The 9,412-nt window shown below is 35.7% G+C and overlaps 1 pseudogene; it reads right to left on the bottom strand.

Annotated features, from left to right (window-relative positions):
- Positions 1 to 7,636: 7,636 nt before the first annotated feature.
- Positions 7,637 to 7,982, bottom strand: LOC102497935 (NADH dehydrogenase [ubiquinone] 1 alpha subcomplex subunit 5 pseudogene; annotated as a pseudogene).
- Between the last annotated feature and the right edge of the window lie 1,430 nt (positions 7,983 to 9,412).

Raw genomic sequence — 9,412 nt, 5'->3', positions numbered from 1 at the left:
AATGGTGCTACATATTAGGTCATGGACATATGAGACATTTTTTCATAGAAAAACTTGTCATGACTTTCCGAGTGACCCAATATTAAATACTATTTCAGCTTTCATCTCAAATGGTCAAGAACTTTTCTCAGTACAACCTTGTTCTTCAGTATGCAAGTAGAAGTGCTTATAAGTGACAAAGATACTCCTGGTGCAATTTGGTGCCATGGCATCAATTCACACCATAGTATCAGCAGTTTGAGTATTCATCATTGCTTTTTCTCCATCAGCACAAATGTCAATATAGCAAAAACCACATATGTCATTCTGTTATTATTATCTAAATGGTTTGACTTCAGTAAACCAGAAGGGATCCCAAGGAGTACATAGTACCTACCTTAAAAAGCACTGAATTAAAGTTACCATTATAAACATCCCAAGATATTTCTAAATTAACCAAAAGTCCATTTCTTAACAATAAACTAAAATAGCTAATCATTCATTGAAAGTTCAAGAAGAGAAAAAATTTGAACAGCATAAAATTTAAATGTAAGCCTAAGAAGCAGATCATTAAAAATCACACCATAGGAATCTGTAACAGGGCATACAAAAGGAAAATTAATTAATTTAAAATTGCATTGATTCTTTTAACTATTATTTTTCATACCTTATTGTTTAGAGTCTTGAAATGGTTCTGTCATTAGATAGCATCTACTTTATTCTTTTTAGAAGTTGTTGGAAATTATCCTGGAATTAAAACCTTGGAATCTTTCTTTGAGATCCAAAATACATAGAAGACATAGAATCATTTTCCTTCTTTCAGTACTTAACTCTTCACAGCCCAGTCAGCTATGGGCAACAGTTTCAAAAGTGTTCCTGCCTGTCTGAATTTAGTCATATGCCATTCTTCCTTAACCAATCATAAGGCCACACAGAAAACAAGAGCTGGCCAACTAAGGCATCATCTAACACACCTATAAACACCACTATCATTATCCTTGGCTCTATTCCAAAGAGTTCTGAGGACAGCACATCTCCCATCAGGTCTTACTACTTCCAAAATTTCAAAAGAAAATGTTATTATTATGATTACTTTATGCAAATGTTATGTAGTTTGACCAAAGCCTCAAGGTAAATCAGGAGAGAAAATACTAATGAAAGAATTTGGATATGAGTTTTTTTGTTCAAGAAATATATCTTCTTTCCTCATTCAGAATGTTCTCTGCTAGTGCACATAATTGCTTTGTCATGATTAAATGTCTGCCAATGAAACATTACAACGTGGAACTAACATTTATTCAGTTTTTATGATTCCAAGATATGCTTTAGGCACTAAAGAATATTTAGGACTGAGAGACATTATTATTATATAAATTAAATTAAATTATCCCCATTACCTTTAGTGTTTGATTCAAACATCTAATTCAAAAGATTGCTGAGAAAATATCCCAAGAAAATGGTTCATAGCTACATTTTGGCTTTAAATTATTGCTAATTAACTAAGGAGATATGTTCAAAGTGCTATATACCATGCTATTACTGCAGCTTTGGCAGTAGATTATATCTAATACTTGAAACATGAATCAACTAAGAATTATATGACTCCTTAAGAGCTGCTCATCACAAGGCAACAACTCAGAAACTTCTTGCTGAATCCTCTACCTCTTCTCCACCACAAAATCTTGCAAATTTTCATGGGAACCAGCAGTTAGCGTAATGGCTATGTCGCTGGACTCCCACGTAGTTGACCGCGGTTCGCGTCCCGGACCCGGTGGCTTAAAACTCACGCCGGGCGCGTGTGCGTGCGTGCCCATGATCCCGAGAGGAGAATGGAGGAGAAGGGATTGCGGCGTGACCATCCCCCCTGGGGGGTGATTTCTCGCTTTCTGTCTCTATGTCTCTCTCTGTCTGTCTGGCGAGCGCACGCGCCCTATAGCGAAAATCTCTCTCAAAAAAAAAAAAAATTTTGCAAATTTTCAGAGCTCAGCTTTCACATATCTTCTTTATCACATTACTCTCTCATCCACTTCTTTTTATTCAGATATACTGCCTACATGGTCATGATTTCTACATTTACAGCCCTGATCTTGTCTCTGAACTCTGGGTTTGAATACCTAAATCTGTCCTTAGCATAATCACTTGTATTTCAAATAGGCATCTTATACTTGACATGTCTAAATGTAATAATTAACACTCCCTTGCAACTGCATCTCCCCATTCTTCCCAATCTCAGTAATCTGCACTATTCTTTACCCAGTCGGCCATGATGAAAACTTTGAATCAGTCTAGACTCCTCTCCATGTTCAACCCAATACAAAATCTTACTCTAATTTCTAATTATACATTCAAATCTGACCACTTCTCTTCATCTTCCCCAATACCATCTTAATCAATGATCTAATAATCAATCATCTCAAATACTGCATTACCTCCTAACTGGTATCACTGCTTTCTTGATTGGCTCCATTCATTCTATCCTATGTACAGCAGTGAGATTATCTTTTTGAAATATTAGTCAAATTTTATTACTGGTTGGCATAAAACCTCAAATGTTCTTATCTGAGGTTCTTTCTCTTGCTCCCTAAAGCTTATCTCCGTTAGCCTATTACTCTAGTAATTGATGGTGTTTCCTGCATCAGCCTTTTTTTTCTACTTTGTACTGGATTATTCCTTTTAGAATAAAAACATATTCAATTAACCTATTTTTAGAGGAAAAAAAGAAAAGTCATGACCCCCCATTAATTTTTTTGAGAGGTTTTTTCACTATAGGGCGTGTGTGCTCACCAGAGAGACAGAGAGACAGAAAGCGAGAAATCACCCCCCCACCACCAGGAGGGATGGTCATGATGCAATCCCTTCTCCATCCTCCTCTCGGGATCTTGGGCACACACGCACACACGCCCGGCGTGAGTTTTAAGCCACCAGGTCCAGGACACGAACTGCGGTCGACTATGTGGGAGTCCAGCGACATACCATTACGCTAACTGCTGGTTCCCAGACCTCTCCCCTTAAATTATTGTCTTATTTTTCAACTGCATTTCAGAGAAAAATTTCTATAAATAACTGTTGGTTTTTAGTAAATAAAAAAAATTTAAGTAGATACAAATGAATAACAAGTATGGGAAAAGACATGTAAATCTCAGTAGAAACAGGAAAGCTAAATTTAAATGAGAGATAAATCATTTTCCCTCATTAAATGAACATATTTAATATTTTTTTAAGTATCAGAGCATACCTTTGGGAAAAGGCCGTCTCATGTACTGCTGGGAAGTATAAACTTTCTCCTCGGGTCTTTCTAAATGTTAATGTGACCTCGATTTAAAAACCTTTTAAGACTGTTCTTCCTCCTTCTTGTTTGAGTCCTTCCTTCTTCCATAACTCACTCCAAAGTTTGTTAAATGGGCCCGTATGAGGTTGGTGTCCATGTGAGGCAGCCTCCAGAGAGCCCAAGTAGGATGAGAAGGATATCCATGCAGAGAGGTGGGAGTGGCAGCAGCCTGGCTCAGAGGTTGATTCCAGCAGAATATTCACATTAGGCTCAAGAGTAGAGTATAATAGGCAGAAGTAGCCTTTCAAGAAGTCAACTGGCTTGTGGCTTGATTTTAAAAATAAATATATTGAGGATAACAGGAGCTAAGATTATTACAGTAGGAGAAGGAACATACAGATTCTAAAGGGAGAAAATGTGAATGAACCTTGTGAACTTAGATTGAAATTGGAGGTAAGGCCAGCCTCATGGCCTAGTAGTTATACTCTATCTCATATAGTCAGCCATGCAATTCAAATCCCTGCCTCAGTGACTTGAAAACTACACCAGGCATGTGCGCATGCATGCCTAAAATTCCTCCAGGATGGAGAAATGGCAAAGAGTTTACAGCTTGACCATGATCCAATGAGAGGATGCTTTCTTTCTCTCCCTCTCTCCCCATCTCTGTCTCTCTCTGGAGAGTGCACACACTCTAGCAACTGGAAAAAAAAAAGGCAATATTGCTTCAAATAGTTAAATGAATAAAAAAACAGGCAAAAGAAATTTTTTTCTTATAGCAGATGGTTACAAATAAATGTAAAAAGAATTATGGAATTCTTATTAACAATTCATATTATAAATATTAATATTAAAAATTAATTATGGAAAATCACCTCTTGGCAGCTACCTAACAATGATTGATCCAGCCAAAAAAGTCAATGCTAAATTTTATAAGTGAAATATTGATGAAGAATAGAATATTTGCAGATATTTGCAGACTCAACATATCTTTCATAAAATACTTCTTAATTTTTTAAATTTTTTTTTAATTTTTATTTTATTTTATTTTTTCTTTATTTTTCTTTTTTCATTTCATTTTCTTTTATGCATTCAATCACATTATTATTTGTCTTACAAAATGGATATTTCAACAGGTGAACATTTCTCCCCAGTACAGTTGATAAAACTACAAAATATCTCCAAGAGATAATACCACATTTCTTTGTCCCATTAATGCTTTGCCTCTCTATTTTTCTTCTAAATGTCCTTCCTCAGACCCTCCTATTTCACACATACTTTATCTGGTATTTACATCTATATACTGTGTTTCTATATACTTCTTAATTTAAAATAATTACAATAAAGCAAGCTGGCAGATTTCTTAATCAAAGTTATTATAGCCAGTAATGGGGCAAACTGAAACTGTGTTCTACCTGATCAGAAGTAATAAAAACACAACAGCCTAACTTTTGTGATGTTTCTCCCCAAAATACAAAAGGCCAAATTGAGAGATACCCTACAAAGTAAGTTGCCTACAGTTTTCAGAACTATCAAAGTCATGAAAGTCAGAGAGACTGAAATACTCTTCTAGACTATTACACATGATCTAGGACTCTTGCTGTAAAGAATGGGGTTGGGAAAACCTCTCAAAAAAAGGGGGGGGGACCAGCAGTTAGCGTAATGGCTATGTCGCTGGACTCCCATGTAGTCGACCACGGTTCGTGTCCCGGACCCAGTGGCTTGAAACTCACGCCCGGTGCATGTGCGTGCATGCCCCAGATCCCCAAAGGAGAATGGAGGAAAAGGGCCTGCAGCGTGGCCACTTCCCCCGGGGGGGGATTTCTCGCTTTCTATCTCTCTGTCTTTCTGTCTGGCGAGCGCACGCATCCTATAGCAAAAACCTCTCAAAAAAAAAAAAAAAAAGAATAGAGTTGGGATAACTGGTGGAGTTCAAATAGAGTTTGTGAATTGGGAAGTAATAATGTTTTGATGTTAGCTTCCTTTGGGTGTTTTACTATACTAGGTTAGTGTCCTAGTTTGTAAGAAGATTATATGATTATAATGGATGTAATGACTGCATGTTGCAATGACATGGAGAAAATAAAGTTCTGGGTGATATTCTTGCATCTTTTTTCTGAGTTTGAAATCACTGAAATAGGGACCAGCAGATGGTAGAATAGTTACATTTCAGGACTCCCACGTAGTTGAGCACAGTTCAAGTCCCTCATCTGGCAACTTGGAACTCGTGCCAGGCACATTTGAGTGTGTGCCCAAGATGCCAAGAGGAGAATGGAGGAGAAGGGATTGTGGCATGGCCATCCCCTCTGGAGGTTGGTTTCTTGATTTCTGTCTCTCTCTGTCTCTCCAGCTAGCACACATGCCCTATAGTAAAAATCTCTCTCTCTAAAAGAAAAAAAAAGAAATTGCTAAAATAAAAAGAAAAACGCCTCACAAAGATGACATCAAAGAGAAAGTGAGTTATCACATTATTTTCAGTAACAATAAGGAAAAAAAGGTAACCATTAAATCTTGTGCAAAGAAATCCACTTGTCTGGATTTGTAAAAATTACATTTTTAAATTTGCAATAGCAGTTGATATAATTTTGTGTCTATTAGAACATTCAGTAAATATTCTTGGGTAATTCCAATTATGCTAATACTGTAGATAAATATCTATGTATATTGAGTTATATAACTCAGGTTTCTAGAACTTGTAGCTGCAAGTTTGAAAATTTTGTTTCAATATTACATACATTTTGTCAATATTAGATCATTGGTCTTCTGTATTTTTTAGCAATTTAGGTTCTTTAAGCTATAGAACAGATTGTAAAATGCTTGATAATTTCTATAAAATAAGTAGTGATCATGCTTTTTTTTAAAAAATGCTATTTATGAAATAGTATTTGTTTTGTAAACTTCTTAAAACTTCTGAATTTATTAAGAAAATAATTTGAGCTCAAATAATAATATTATTATTATTTTAATGTTTATATAAATAAAAATCAAGTACAATCATAAATGGGTCAAAATAATTACTATTTCTTCTTTATCAATTTTTGTTTTGATGTTTGCTTGATTAGATCCTTCAGTCTTCCTTGCTGTTTGTTTCTTCTGGTCTATGCTTTTATGTTGAACTATGTTTATCTTTTGGACATAGCACTGTAGTCATAGGGAGTTTTAATCAAGAGATTTATAGAAAGTAGAGTCTTTCATGGTAAAGATATTGCATTCTACAACACTCAGAATTTCTTCTTGAATAATAAACTCCCTTGCTTTTCTCTCTCTCTTTTTATTTGAGGACACATGAAAATTAATTTTATTTTTGTTTAATCATAAGCTTGCCAACCTCTTTATGAACAGCATTAATCTTCTGTTTGATACCCAGCTGCACTCTCATTAGAAATTTAGTGAAAACTACATAATGATTCCACTTTGAAGCTTTACGCCTAGGCTAACAGGCTTTGACCAAAAGCCTAACCACATACCAGATAAACTTCTTAGAAGGAATGCTTTTTTAATGAAGAATTCTTACTATCTCTCCTTTTAAAGAAATTCTACCTTTATCCTGATGTATTAACAGTTGGATTGGTCAAGAAAATTAAAGGCTAAGGGACACCAAGGTAACTTCCTTAAAAGAGAAAAATGGAGGAAAAGCTTTTCTAACTATTTTTGTATAGTAAGAAATTTCCTTCAAGAACTAAATCAGTCTCCTCTACTGTAAATTCTGATTTGACAGTTTTCAAAGAGGATAGAGAAACAAAGTAAGATAAAATGAAGACAATATGAAAATGAGTAAATGGAATAAATCATTCAAATACAGACTAAAATAAAGTGACGTTTGTAATGTATTTGGCAATAAATAGATAATTATATATTTAAATTTCAACTTACAAATGTAAGATCACAGCCAAGAAGGTTAGTCACAATTTAAAATTTTATCACCACCTATTTTTATCATCTTCTCATAATTGAACATATTTACCCTTACCACTTTACTTCCAATACTGATGTATGAATTTGTTTGAATGTAATAATTAAGTGCCTTTTCTCTTTTAGAGGGGCATGATAAAAAATTAAATAACATATTGAAGATATTATGAAAGAGAGTTCACATTTTAATTATGGCACCTACAATGAATATCTATAGGAATTTTTCTAATTAACTTTGAAATCTTCCCACAACCTCCTTAAAGAAATATTATCTCTGAAATGATTTGACTGAATACTTTAACAATTAGAAACTTATTCACAAGACCCTATTTCCTTAATAAAATAGTTTAACAAATTTCCCCAATATACTCTGTATAAATTTTCTTGATTACAAGATGTCAAGAATATGGAAACAGGTTTAATATAACAGGACATTTAGTTACATCAGTTTCCCACCAACCCACCAAAGTCATTTAATGATTATAGCCATTTCCACTGGTTAGCAGGAAGTTCTTCCACTAATAGCTCCCGTGGTTTCCATTTAATGATTTTTCTCACCAGACTTAGTTCACTTTCTGCCTGAAGAATCACCTCTTCTAAATGACCACCCTGAAGTTGGCGTTCTGAATATTTTAATATCTAATTCCTCTTTCTTCATACCCAGCCTGTCCTTTGTTATATGATCTGCATATTTTCTATATGCTACATTTTTAGGCATTTGCTGAAGAACATCAAAAATCTTCGCATTTAATATTCCCAGGCACTCTTGTGGACTGTTGGACAAAGCCAACCCCACAAGAGCCGTGGTCTTTAGCAAACCCGCAATGGCAGCACAGACAAGCAGACATCATGCAGCCCCTTACTTTCCTCTCTTAAAAGCAGTAATGTACATTATTAGATTTATCAAATTGTAAGTCTCCATTCAAAAGTATGCACATAGAAAGACTGTTTTGTTGTTGTTGTTGTTTGTTTTGTTTTTTGTTTGTTTTTGTTTGTTTGTTTTTTAGGATTTTTTTTAGCATGTGCTTCTTTTTTAAAGACAGAGAAAGACAGTGAGAGGAAAAGTGAGAAATCATCCCTTGGAGGGATGGCCATGCCACAATCCCCTCTCCCTTCTTTCTCCTCTCCAGATTTTGGACATGCATGCAAACACGACCAGTGTGATTTTCAGGCTACCTAGTCTGGGTCTCTAACCATGATTGGCCACATGGGAATCCAGCACCTTAGCCATTATGCCACCTACTGGCCCATAGAAAGAGTTTTTAAACAATCAGAGTATAAAACAGGCATCATCCTGTGAACGTGCTTCATGTATACATTGATTAGGCTATAGAGAAAAATAGGTTAAGAAAATAAGGCAAGGCTGACATTTCTAATACCTTTGGATTTTTCCCTAACTAAGATTTTAAGTAACACTGAAAGACTCTTCACAGTGTCTTTTTAGGAGCTTTCTTGAGATGAAATTATATATGATTTACAGTCCTATCAGAATTACTAAAGGACACATCACCGTTTCTCTTATTTTCTCTTAAAATAATTATGTTGGACAGATTAAAATCATGAGGAAAGCTGAAATTTACAAATGCAGTACATCTGTATCTTTACTTACGTAAGAAAATATTTTATTCACAACTTTCAACCTTAAATTTTCAATTGAAGGTGCATAATAATCAAGATAATGTTTTTATCATGTGTCATATGCTTCATTATATCATAACTTAAATAATTAGTATCCCCCTTTAAAATATGAAGAAATCTGGGACCCAGCAGTTAGTGTAATGGCTATGTCGCTGGACTCCCACATAGTCAACTGCAGTTCGCATCCCGGACCCAGTGGCTTAAAACTCACGCCAGACGCGTGTGCGTGCATGCCCAAGATCCCGAGAGGAGAATGGAGGAGAAGGGATTGCGGCATGACCATGCCCCCTGGGGGGTGATTTCTCGCTTTCTGTCTCTAATGTCTCTCTCTGTCTGGCGAGCACACGCGCCCTATAGCGAAAATATCTCAAAAAAAAAAAATGTTGTAGACCATAGGAATGGAAATATGGGTCGTTATGACAGTAAGAAAGAGGATGTGTAGTGGAAGAGGGAAAAAGCCCGTGTGTGTGTGCGTGTGTGTGTGAGAGAGAGAGAAAGAGAGAGAGAGAGAGAGGAATACTTAGGGCTAGTAGGGGAGAAAAAAATATGTCTGAATCTCTGAGCATGGGCATGTGTTTGTGGTTAAGCAGCAGCACCCACACTGCTGACCCGGGGTCT

Source organism: Tupaia chinensis, unplaced genomic scaffold, assembly GCF_000334495.1.
Source record: "Tupaia chinensis unplaced genomic scaffold, TupChi_1.0 Scaffold143894_1, whole genome shotgun sequence".
Classification (NCBI taxonomy): domain Eukaryota; kingdom Metazoa; phylum Chordata; class Mammalia; order Scandentia; family Tupaiidae; genus Tupaia; species Tupaia belangeri.
Note: the sequence above shows the minus strand (reverse complement) of the source record. Positions and strands in the feature narration are given on the sequence as shown.